This window comes from Condylostylus longicornis, unplaced genomic scaffold (genome assembly GCF_029603195.1).
Source record: "Condylostylus longicornis isolate FDR11 unplaced genomic scaffold, ASM2960319v2 ptg000043l, whole genome shotgun sequence".
Taxonomy (NCBI): Eukaryota; Metazoa; Arthropoda; class Insecta; order Diptera; family Dolichopodidae; genus Condylostylus; species Condylostylus longicornis.
This window is the reverse complement of record NW_026578012.1, coordinates 1,107,769-1,121,404: the sequence shown is the minus strand read 5'-3', so window position 1 is coordinate 1,121,404 and position 13,636 is coordinate 1,107,769.

Sequence of the window (13,636 nt, the reverse complement as noted above, 5' to 3'; positions counted from 1 at the left end):
GCTTATAAATTTGGAGCATGTATTAATTGCATTGCTGTAATTCATTAGAAATTTTTGTTATATAGAAAATAAACGTCTAACTCTGAATATTTAAATTTATATAGATTAGGATTTACTGTTATAACAGTATAGTATGTTATATATATATATAACAAGATATATATATATATAATATGTTATATATATATAACAAGATTATATAAGATATAACAAAACATCGTTCCACGGTATTTTCCACAACATTTTTACGATTTTATAAAATTGTTATATTTTAAGATGAAAAATAAATAATTCACGGAAATGTGTGCGTGTATATATGAATATATATAGTATAAAAGGATCGTAATCGATTTCATTTATGAGAAATGGTAATTATCTAGACTGCGATTTTTGTTATCATTACTTGTTCTAACCACATATTGCATATTAATGTAGTGTCAAAAATATTTCATATGGGTGTGATATATTATAATATATGTATACCAATACCGTAACTTATTATATATTGCACATAATATAATTTATGATGCGTATAACGTGCTTTAATATACATACATACATACGCATGTGTTATATGAAATTTTGCGATATTGTGTATTTCTAATATATGTAAAAATTTCCGTATATTTATGAGACTGCATTATATACGCATAGTATATAAAATGCTTAATACAATATGACTCAAATATTTGCTTTACATTATATTATATGCTCCATTATAAGCATTTACACGCTTATAAAATGTTGTATTAAGTATAAAATTTAATAAAAATAATAATAAGCATATTATTCGGAATTTTTGATGATAGTATGATATAAGATCGCAATAGTCGATCTAATGACCTAAACTTTTTCAATAGGCGTATTTTTTTTTTCTTTCTATTTTAAATGTAATAATTTAGTAATATAAGTGATCAGCTATCATTGCAATTTATATACTTACATATACAATGTATATATTTTGTGCGTAATTTTATTATTTTAACCTTTTAATGGGATGCTTTAAATTTTTAGTTTACAATTATAGATATTTAATTAATAGATATGTATAAAATTTTATTTGAAAAGGATTATGGTTATAGGTAAATTTAATTATAAAAATACGATAAAAATAAATAGAGGTGAATAATTTTTCTAAAATTTTTATGGTCACGATTAGCATTTGTAAGCAACTATGTTCAATAAAATTTTAATATGATTTTAACAATCAATTAAATAATATGGTTAAATAACGATTAACTAGAATTTATCAAAGTAAATATTAAAGTAAATTACATATTATATAGTATATAACGAAAGAATATTTAATTTTATAGAATTTTAACGATATTTAATAATATAATAAAAATAAGATACCTATTATAATTTTGTTATACGACTATAAAATTGTCTTATGGAACCAATATTTAATTTCAAACTATTATTTCAAATTTATAAATAACTATTAATTTCAAACTATATTTCTTATATATTGATATAATTACATGCAATTAAAAATTATATATAATAGAGTTTTTGCTCTCGGAACGTACTGTAATTAATATTTAGGGTTATACTCGTACGCACACCATTTGCAACATGTGCTGCCGCGTTTATATAAAATAAATGCTATGATTGTCATGATATATTAGTATATATTATAGATATGTATTAGAAAGTAGATTTTTAGAATATATTTTCGTATATAATATTATTTAACAAGCATAAGACAATAGCCGATTATAACCACAGAATTTGATATTTATTAATATTTAGATTTACCAAAGTCTATATGGGGTTAAAATGTTTTTCAACATATACATATTTTTATACATAAAATTGTTTATTAATATTAAAATTGCTTTGTAAATGCAATATGAAGTTACAAATTATTCCTTTGCATATAAAATCAAAATGAACATTATTTTTTATTTTTATGTTGTGATACTTATTGTATATATATGATATATATATATATATATATATATATATATATATATATATATGATATATATATGATATATATCATATATATATATATTGATATATATATGATATATATATGATATATATCATATATATATATATTGATATATATATATATATATGTATATATATGATATTTATCATATATATATATATGATATATATCATATATATATATATATCACATATGATATATATATATATATGATATATATATGATATACATCATAATATATATTTATATATTATCATTGATTGTATTGTATCATTTGAACAATCAACTATTTAACTAAATTATATTTGTATTTAAAAATTGTACTTTTTATTTATGGTTGTTATTATTACAGATATAGTCACAAAATATTCCTACAAAGTACAATATACCCATTCGAACATTCATAATAGTTATTTATAAATAAAAAAACAGTGTCTAAACTTACTATGAATGTGAACATGTTGTATATAGTATAAGGACATATATAACATGTGAGCCTATCCTTAAAATTCAACTGTACTATATTATGCAGTATCCTATATTTACATATGTGCATCTGTGTACATATGTACGTACTTTACGTTTTACGATTACAATTCAATTGAGAAGAAAAGTAGAAGATAGCGAAGAATAAATTTGGATAAAAAATTTGTGGTTGATTTTTATTTTGAAATAAATAAATTTTACTATATAACGTACATACATAACACAAAGTATTTAATATTTTATAAATAAGTGGTATATAATAGTTTAAGTAGTACAAAAGAGTTTTAATTTTTTGTCGACAAAAAGTATTTAAAATTTTATTTAAATGAAATAAATAACATTAATTCTTAAGAATTAGTTGAAAAAAGAAAAGAAAATTTATGATTTTTCTTTAAATATTTGCTGTAAATATAATAAATTCGTTAATACTTCTTTGTTAATTTTAATCTTGTATACTGTTATATAATTTTATATTATGATAAGAAACGTTACATGTTTTGAAGAGAACATTGAATTGTATTGGCAACATAGATTATTTAAAGATCATATAGGTGGAAATATCGAATGATTAATATTGTGGTTGAATACGCAGTTGAATATAAATTTCATTATAAATTTAATTTTTGTGCTCGGAATGAACCGTGCCGGGTCCATTTTGGAGTTACTTACCACAAAAATGTATAATAGGTTTTTAAAATTCATGTTCACATAGATCTATATCTATGACCCTGTTAATCTGCTTGAAAAAACTAGAAAAAAAATTTTTCCAATTGAGCAGCTGATTTGATAAATCTACTTACATACCTCGTATCCACGGGGGCATATATAACTTTGTTGACATGGTTAAAAAATTTTCTCTTAAAATAATGAATTTACTGGACCGTAGTTAAATTGACTTTATTAACGTATCATTATGCAAATGTGATCACATTTTGAAATTAAATCTTAATCCACTGTAATAATTTTTCATGTATTTATTCCATGCTACCATTCAGCTTTTACAATTAACATATACATATCTACATATATGACTATTTGAAAAAACAAAAAAAATCATTAGTTTATCAGCAAAGGGACCTGAATTATGTAACATACTTGTACGTCTTCCTTCTGGATTACAATCATCACTAACTATTGCGAATTGAATCTGCGTTAAACTTTAATGGATATGCATCCGCCACCTTTAAATAAACAGAAATAATTAACTAAAAAAAATCCGCTAAAATATTATTCAAGATTTTGGGTGGTCTCCATTTATTATTATTTTGGTTTTCATCTCTTCTACAGTAAACTCTCGTCAAATTATATGGGTGTGTTAAACGCAAGTGTCTCTGCAATTAATGGTTTCTCTACAATCTTTTTTATCTAATTGTATATGGAATTCCCTGATGACATGAGAGTGATTAGGAAATGTACATAAGTAAAATAATTATAATATAGAACAGAAAAGAAAATAATTTTAATAATATTCTGATTATTTTTGGTTTTACCGTAGAAAAACTGAATTGTGAGTATTTTTGTGAGCCCATAAATGTACGCTTAAATTTATCTATTTGCATAATGATATAAAGGATGCATCTATTATGTGTGTATATATGTTTAAGATTACTTAATACAAATTTTTTACACAATATTTATTTCAAATTATTGTAAAAAAAAAAAATATATATATTCAAACCACATGCAATTTGTAAATTTTTGCATATATTTTTTTTTTATTTATGTACGTATAAACAATGTAATTGTGACGGTCTATTTAAAAGAAAATAAAAGTTAAAAATGTAGCAAGCGAAATAAAAACAAGAAAGAAAATTTTTTAATAAAGTGGGCTATAGAATAACTTACTAACCTATTATTTAAAACAATTATTTGTTTTTTTATTTTGTTATAGTCACTTATTTGTAATTAATAAAATAAAGTCGGTACAATGGTATAGTATACCATTGCTGTTCATTTATTAAATACAAAAATATTTGCTTATGGTGTTTTTAAAATTGACAAAATTTTTAGTTTTATTAAGTTATTGATTTCAAATTAATTTTTACATTTGTAATGTTGTTAAAAAAATCATTTAAACTGAAGTACTGGAATATAGGGCACGTTATTAATTAATAATGTAATAAAAGAAAATTATAATGTGAAGAAAATTTTATAAAATTGAGATTTAGCTGTCACATGTTCCGCTGGCCGCCGAGAATTTAATGCTGACCGATGATCGGGATACTACTTAACCGCATAAAAGAGTACTCCGAAGCATAATAAATCCAAAATTGTACTATCATAAAGATATTCATATTATATAACATGCATATGTGTATTATGTATGCATGTATATTAATTACCTACTATATTAATACGTGTATACATGCGTTTTCTAATTGTGAGAATTGTGAGACAAGAGAAGTTAATTGTGTATCACCTCCGATGATACATATTGCACTTAAGGTGTTAAATTAGGTTACCAAATTTTTTCAAAAATTTTATTGCAAACAATTCCATATACTTGTATCCCATAATAAAAAGTTCAACTGTCATAAATTTTTTTTGCGTTTATGTTGCAAATTGTTTTTATTTAATTGTCATTTATAAAGAATTGTTTTTAAACTTTTAATTTAATTTCGAACTAATTTGTTAAATTTATTTTCTTAAAAATATTGTAGCATACTTAAAAAAGTATACGCTATTATTGAGCACAATAAATCGCGCTTGTGTATACGAGCAAAATAGCAAAACAATTTTGTACAGAAATATATATATATACATATATAATAATTCACAATAGATTTAATTGAATGTTTGTATTTTATTGAGACATTATTGGAACATACATACATATATACTTACATACTTACGTATACAATATGCAGTTTTTTTTTTTTGAAAAATAATCGACATTTTTGAATTTATTTGTGAAAGTTTTTATAATTTAAATGAATTTAACATTTTATGAGGGAATTTTATATATATATTAATTTTATACTACAATATAATACAATAATTTACAAGTATACATACAATTATACACAATATATAATTATATAAAGCGAAAAAATTGTAATAAGCTGTCATGACAGAAGTTAGTTAGTCTGTCATTAAATATAGATTGAAATTTTTCCAAGCGGCATTCTATGAAAACTTTTTTTTCTTGTTACTTATTTAAAAATTTTTATTTTGTTGTGTAACATTGTAAATTGCGTTAAAATGAATTTGTTTTTTTATTTTTTAATACAATTTTTGATTTTCTTTCCATATAGCAAATATGTGTGGTTGGTATTTTCTAATTTTGCATATTACAATAATTTCACATGTAGAATAAATTAGCAATAATAATTATGTAGCTATAAGGAATTGCTTTGACTAATCCATATTTTGTTATATTCACTTAAGTTCTGCATATGCATGCATGTCTTTTGTTCTATGTTCTGTATAATAATTTGATGAATATATTTTACTAGGTAAATAGAACTTAAAATTTGAATTCATCATTTTGACTTGGAAATTAGAGAACTATAAAATTTATACGTCTACTATACTTAAAATAGAAATTGATTTGATCTATAATTAAATACAGTGATTATAACATTGGTTATTTTAAAAGAAATTGCACAAAAGTCATAAAAATGATAAATATTTCAATATATTATAAATATTTTAAATATATATATTTATGTGTAGGTAAGTATATGTAGGTATATTTTTGAACTATGCATAATGAAAACACATTTAGCATTACTGTTTTCGACGTTTTTATTAACGTAATCTTAAGGGACTTATTACTACTATAAAATAAATATCTGAAGTACGCCATTATTGCGCACAATACACCGTACTGGTTGTAAGCAATACTGTTTTTACAATATTTGTCTACATACAACAAACTTTTCTATTACCATCACACTGAAAAAAAGCGATATAAAAACTCGTATACAAATTTTTTGTTCAATCACTTGCAACAAAACTTACTCCCCCAAACTCCAATATACAATTATCCCATCAATTGTATTTTAATAATAATTTTATAAATGATCGATTGCACTACTTTAATTAATAATAATAATAATATGTTATTATAATTTATGAAATTATTATCAAGTTGATCAATTTATTTTATTTTTCATCACTTTAAAATATTTTTCTTTTATTTCTTCAAAAATAAAACAAAAAACAAAGTGCGTTAATTCGAACAAACACAAAAAAAATAATTTCAAACACCCACTGAATACTTACTTCTATTGGATATGGTTTACAAAGCTAAGCACATGGTTAACCAAAAAAAAAAATAATAATATTTCAATTGTAGCACAATTAATTTTTTTAATTTAAGTTCGCTTTATAAAATTATTTTAAATTTGTGCAAAAAAAAAAAAATTAATTTGACATTAAAAAGAAACTGTCAAATAACAACGCAAACAATTTAAAATAAAATTAAAACATTTTTGTTTTTTTTTTTTTCAATAATTTTTAATGATTTAATTTTTTTTTTCTTGCAATTTTTGATTGACAAAGAAGTTAAATGGTTTCAATACAAAATAAGTGTAATGCAATAAAATATTGAGATTAAGACACAATATGGAGTAAAATAGAGTTGGTATGATAAAAAATTGAATTGGAGTATAAATACTACAAAATCAAAGTAATATTTAAGGAAAAACAAAATTAAAATTGGAAAAGGGATTTGGCTTTGAAATTAAATAATACACAATTAAATTTCGGATTTACAAGCTATTATTAAATATTACAGTTTGAGGGAGGTCGGCCGTATGGTTAATGAAAATCAGACTGTATAGTTTTGAATAATATAAGTAGATATAAGAGATTTTAAAATGTTTTGAATTAAGAAGGACATTTGTTAAATGTTTTAGCGAATATTTAATAGAAAAAATTTCATAAATCAAGATTCAATTTAAACAACACTAAATAATTTTATTAATTTAACTCTGACACGTTGACTTAACTTTGCTCTAAGACCCTGAGATATTTATTTAATGAATTTTAATGGAGATGTGAAATCTAACTAAGTTTTTGCGTAAATAATAAGAGCCAATACTTTTGAGTAGAGTATTCTCCTTTAATTTCTCTATTATAGAAAATAACAGATATGAATTTGTCAAAATTGAAAAAAATGATTGGAAAAATGAATTTATTGAAATTTTGAAAATAATAAGAAACACCGAATAAAATAAAAATTTCCTGAAACGCGTAAACATTTACTTGGATAAGGTTCTTGAAATATTCAAAAATTTATTTATAGTATTGCATTACAGTATCATAAGTATAAGTATACTATATGAGTAGTCTACATAGTCTGTAGAATGAATTTGTTTCTATTTCACAAATATTGTACTTATCCATTTCATAAACAAATAGTAAATTTACTGCGATTTTATTGAAGTTCTGATCTTTTAATATTTAAGATAATAATAATTTCTTAATAAAATTCAAGTCGATTTTTTTTAAATGGAATACTAAGTATAATTGAATGTTCCGAACTGCAAGCATTAAATATGAACTGTTTTATATTTTATTGCCTATTTGTTTTTTTTTTTTTTTGAAATTTGATATTTCTTTTTCCTATCAATCAAAATTATAAATTTAAAGTAATTACAAATCTGGACAAAAATTAACTATTTATGGTGGCAGATTGCGTAATTAAAAAATTTAATTTTTTTTTTCTATAATTTTCTTTTTCATATTTGTTTTCGTTGTTTTTTTGTTTTATTTAATTTGGGAGTGGTATTTTTAGAATTTTGATCAAATTTAAAATCATATAATTTAATTTTTCAAAATTAAATCATATTATGATTTGTGAACGCGCATATAAAAAATTTATTTGCACTAATTCACTAAAAATTGGTGAAAAAAAAAATTGTGTGCGCTGCTAAATGGCAAGAAATAAAAAAGTGGAGCGAGTATTAAATTTTTAATTTAATTAAAAGTTGCAATTGCGGTTTTTTTATATTTCTAATTTTATTCTATTATATTTTTCTATACTTCTTTTTCTTTACAATCAATTGGATTATTTAGAATAGTAAGCCGTCAATACTGAAAAAATTTCTTGCAAAGAAATATTTCATACTATTAATATTAATATTTCTTGCAAAGAAATAAACTTCATACTACTAAATATGATTAAAATTAATTTGGAAACTATGAAATTTTTAAAAGAAGAAATATTTATTGCACAAAAACATTAAAAAACAGTACATACTGCACAAAATTGCATTGTAACAAATTGACATTATTAATTTTTATGTATGATCATATTATTTCCTCAAAGTGATTCATTCCATCAATTGATAAATATTTTTTCAATTACTTTATTGAATTTTTAGATGTCTTCTTGAATCCCCGTGGTTTATATAGTAAATTTGCTAAAACAAGACACAAAAATTAATTATTATTGTCAATTTAATAAAAAAAAAAAATTATTTTAAATTTTACAATAATCCTCTGAAAATCTTGGATATAAAAATTCTTGAGGATTCTCCTGATTAATTAATTTAAATGCTATATCATTATTAATGATTTCTGATTTTTTAATATTCTCATTGGTTTTAAGAAAATCATTTTGTCCCATTTTATTATGACGATCTTGTTTACGTTTTTCAAATGCTCTTATAAATAAACGATTATTCTTTGTTATTGGTTTATTATCAAGATTTTCTATATTATAATACATATAAGAAAATGTAAATTTTTAATTAATTATATATTGTGAATAAATTAAAAAATAATTTACCTAAATTAAATACAGCTGCAGTAACTTTATCTCTATAATGAAGATCTTTTTGTGCTGGGCAATCTTTAAGTAATAAATTTTTTAAACTTCTTAAACAATTCAATGGGGATGCTAAAAAGAAAAAAATTTACAAATATAAATTATTTTATAAGTTAAATTTTGGAATTGAAATTGATTCAGTAGTAATTTGATGAATAGAGAATTACTGTGGAAATTTAAAATTAGAAATTTGTAACTTTTTATTGAAACGCTTTATAAAATCGGGCAAAATATTATGGTGTGCAAAAAATTTCGAGTAATTATGAATATAAGTGTTGGGCAACATCTCAAAACTCAAAATATTTAAAAATTTAATTTAGAAATTATTATTTAAGAAATTAATTTTTACCTATGTCTTCTATAGCAGCAAATTTATTATTTGATGCATTCAAATATTCCAAATTAATTAAATTTTTTATAGCATCCAATTTTGTTAAATTCAATTTTGCAATATTTAAATGTTCCAGGTTTTCCTTATTAAGAAGCAAAATAAATTTTATTATTTTTAACATTTAAATGAGAAATTCTTACCGATAATCCACTTATATCATTTACATCAAATTCAAATTCTTTATTATTTGGTAACATTTGATTATTTATATGTAATTCTTTCAATTTTTTTAAATTACCAATATTTTCTAATTTTTCAATTTTATTATAACTTAAATATAATTTTTGTAAATTACGTAAACTTCCTAAATTTTCAATTTTTGTCAAATTATTCCATTGTAAAAATAAATGCGTTAAATTTGTTAAATTTTCGAGTCCTTTAATTTCATTGATTTTATTGTCATGTAAATAAGCAACTTTTAAATTTTTATGATTTTTTAAATCCACCTAAAAAATACGAAATTCATAATTATCAATTGAAGTTTTTAATTTACAAAAATCTATTTGAATTTTTTTTTTTATAAATTTCTTACCACTTCATTTAATTCTCGACTATTCAAATATAAATGACTAAGATTTTCTATTGATGAATTTGATTTTAATTTTTGTTTCTGTAGTTCCATTATTCTTGAATTTTGTCAAACAAATGAATAATTTTTGAAAAATTTTCTTAATTTATCAGTCAAAAAATTCTGTATAAATAAATTTTAATATTTTTTTTATGTTATTGATTTAACAATATAAAGAAATTTAAAAAAATTTAAAAGAAAAAGAATTCGTGTAAAAATGGTTAACAAAAACAAAATATAAAACTGTTTATTTTGACATTTAATCCAATTGTTTTCTATATACAAATATACGTTGTCAACTAAAGTATAACAACAAATAAAATAAATAAACAATAAAAGTTTATAACCTTTAATGTTGCTAAGGTTTTTCAGTATATATTTGTTCTTTTTTCACTTGAAGAGGGCAATTTTATATTAAAAATTTGTGTTGAGAGAGTCAATGATTTGAAGGCAATTGACAGGCTAATATAAAATTTTATAGTCAAATTTATTTAATAAAGATTAATTTTCTGAAAAAAATTGTGTCTGCATTTAATTTTCTTCCTTTAAATTTGAAATTAAAGAAAAATGTTATTAGGAATAATAAATTATTTATGTTAAAAATTACAATTGTCAATCGTATTCATTTATAGATCGCCCATAGTTTTTATTTATATTCACAAATCATAATAATTTTTGCGTTCTATTGACCTACTATATTATTGGTAAATTTGCATATTTAAGGTATATAACCTACATAAAAAATTGTGTGTTAATATTTTTGGTTTAAGGAATTAAGGAAAATCACAACTAATTCAATTATTTAATAAATTATTTTTTTTATGTTTATATAAGTTATTGAGGTTAATTTTGATATGATGGATTTTAAATTAATGCTTTATTAACATTCATTCTATCATTTCAATTTTGTATTGCTTACTTAATTGACCTATCATAAGAACAGTTTATTTAATTCAAAATAGATTGTTTTATACATAAGACTGTTTAGGGAATACTCTGTACAGGCTAAAGTTCCAACCATATTACTGTAGTGTATAGTTTAACTTAAAGTATAATAATGATTACAACACGCAGTTCACATTTTTGTAGGTCAATTTACAATTAATTTTCTAAAAATTAATTATTAATTTACAAATTAGGTTTTCAATATTTGGTTTTCGAAAAAAAAGATCATTGCAACATTTATAAAACAAGCTCAATTTTTTTCTTTATAAATTAAAAAAATTTAATAATTTTGTATTGTTTGGGTTAAATAATATTGAAAACTGGTGCTAATCTTATTTTATAAATTATTATAAATTTATATTAAAAACTATCGTTATGTTGTGACAATAAAAATTTGATTGCAAAGAAAATAATTTTAGACAACAACCAAATAATGTAGAAATTTATTTTAAAAATCATGATGTCAATAATTATTTATTTATTGTTATGACATTAAAAATATTTGTGTAATAGACATAATTTAAGTTTTACCTGTAAAATTAAATTACCTGTAGAGGAGGGGGGGGGGGGAGGGGTAAGCGATTAACTTATTATAAATGTCAAAAAGTAAATGCAGTATAGTATAACTTTTGACAGTTAATTTTTCAAACATCTAAACTAAAACAATAAGCAAACATCTAAATCAATGTCGAACTAATATTCTACCCATAAAAGTATTAATTACATTTAAAAAATTCATTTCTTTCTTTTGAATTGAATAACCTTATACATATTATAATTTTCTAAAACTATTAATTTAGTTTCGGAATAAATTTAAAATAAATCAAATTTTGTAATAAGTAACAAAGAAAAAATATAAAAACTTCCCATAGAAAATTTTCATTTTCTCATTCTTGTGTTGTAAAATTTTTCAAATTGCAATCAATGAATATAAATTTGATTTAAGCTTCTTGTAAATTTTGCAACGGAACAACATCAAATAAGAAAAAGGAAAACTGAAATATTTTAAAAAGTTGCAATCTCTAATGATCATTGAATTTTTCTATATAAATTCGAAATTGTATACAAAATAATGTAAAAAGGGTCCAATATGAGGGCATCTTTAATAGCTTTTATTTTTGTCTTGTTCTTCTTTTTTGTATTTTTATTTTAAGCTCTTATGCTTTATTGCTATTAATGCAATAATAAATTATCATCTTATTTTACGAAAATTTTATTGCAATATATGAAAATTATTTTGTAAATTTGAAATTTTTCATTTGTTTTGCCAATAGCAAAATAACAATAAATTTTCTAAATTCTGTAATAGTGAGAAAAATTTGGAATTGGTAGTAGCTATATTCAATGAAATTTTGTTAAGTAAAAATAAAAATTCCTTTTACTAATTTTTTCAACATAAATCAGTAATTTTGCACTTTTTTTCGTACAATAAAAAATGTTATTTAGAAATTTTCATTTTTCAATTGATTTTAACATTATTAAACTTTTAATTTCTTTCGAAATTCTAGTTATTTGGTATTTTTTTTTTTGTTAATTTTTCTTTATTTCAATTATGTAAAACAATAGAAATTTTATTTTGTTGGAAATTAAGGAAAAGAAGAAGTTTTAAATCGTGACATGCTAATGGAATTGATGTATTTAAGCTTAAAACAGAAAAAAAAAATTAAAAATTTGCATGCGGCGATAATAAAATCAAGAAAAAGAAAAATTGAAAATTGTATACACACTCTTGCCTTCTTGTAGGCGTTTAATTTTAAAAATTTCATTAAAAAAAATTTCCATTTTAAATGCTTCTTTTCCTCATACTTAAATACTTGGAATTGTTCAAAAAATTACGTATGAATTAATTACTATTGCCAAATAAATTGTCGATTTTCATTTTTTAAATTATCTGATGAGTATTTAAATGAAAATTTAATATACATATAGAAAATGTGAAGATAATTGTAAAAGAAATTAATTTTTCTTTTTTTTGTTTTTTGAATTTATTAAAAATTCACTTACAAATATTTAAGGAAGATGTGAATCGTGTTTGTATTTCTTGTTTTTTAATTTGTTATGTTTGATTGATTTGTTATATTGTGTTTATAACTTGTGTAAATTATGTTGGTGGACATATGACATGTTATTTTTCAAATATAATTTTTCTATTTAAATATGCAAATTTAATAAAGATAATTTTGAATTTTTTAAATATTTCTGTAGATTTTTACGCAACAGGTGATAAGTTTTGTTTTTAAATATGGGTTTGTTTCTCTCTTTTTAAATATTTTAAGGGGTAAGCGTTATTAAAAAGAAAATTATTATGTAATTTAGTAATTTTTATTTGTAATTTTAAAAATATTTGATTTTTTGAGTTTTTGAAGGTTTAAGCTTGACGAAACATTCTATGGTACGGAATATTGCTATTTTTGTATATTTCGGAGTGAGCACTCTAAAAGTCAACGAAAAAGAGAATCAAAAATGTTTTCAAAAAATTATTAGAAAAATTCTTAGGATGAACCCTAA